We start from the raw sequence: 884 nt of genomic DNA on the forward strand, positions 1-884 counted from the left end.
ACAGACTGTGGTGTTGGAGAAGACTCTTGAGAGTCCCTTGCACTGCAAGGAGATCCAACCAGTCCATTCTGAAGGAGATCAGCCCTGGGATTTCTTTGGAAGGAATGATGCTGAAGCTGAAACTCCAGTACTTTGGCCACCTCATGCGAAGAGTTGCCTCATTGGAAAAGACTCTGATGCTGGGAGGGATTGGGGGCAGGAGGAGAAGGGGATGACAGAGGATGAGATGGCTGGATGGCATCACCAACTCAATGGACATGAGTCTGAGTGAACTCCGGGAGTTGGTAATGGACAGGGAGGCCTGGCGTGCTGCGATTCATGGGGTCGCAAAGAGTCAGACACGACTGAGCGACTGAACTGAACTGAACATGCTCCAGAGACCCCTCTTGGGGGTGAGAGTCCTGAACCAACGTCATGGGAGGTGTGGGGCTGGGCAAGCGGGATGTGATCAGAACAAAGTCACTGCCCTGCACTCACTGGAAAGGGACACACCCAGGGGCAAGGTTAACCCTCCTCCGCAAGCTCCCAGAAAGCTTTCCCGGAAATGTCCCCACCCCCAGACCGTGGCAACCCAGCCTAGCGCCAGAGTCCAGGGACCCCTTCAGGGTCCCCTGCACGGCTCCCTCCAGCAAGCACAACGCCGCGATCCCGAACAACAGTTGGGGCTGGCTTTTCTGAGTTTAATGGGAGACAGAGGGTGAGCAGCAGGCCAGGGGCCACCACACTGCAGGGAGACAACAGCGCACGGGGCTTCTCGTTGTCTCTCCCTCCCAGGGCGAGGGGAAGGGGGATTGGGAGGGCAAGGCTGGCCCTGGGAAAGAAGCGGGGTGTTGGCCAGAAGGGGTGGCAGTCTTCTCATCGTGCAGACCCCACCCCCACCCCAT

The sequence above is a fragment of the Bison bison genome, unplaced genomic scaffold (genome assembly GCF_000754665.1).
Source record: "Bison bison bison isolate TAMUID 2011002044 unplaced genomic scaffold, Bison_UMD1.0 scf7180017853144, whole genome shotgun sequence".
Taxonomy (NCBI): domain Eukaryota; kingdom Metazoa; phylum Chordata; class Mammalia; order Artiodactyla; family Bovidae; genus Bison; species Bison bison.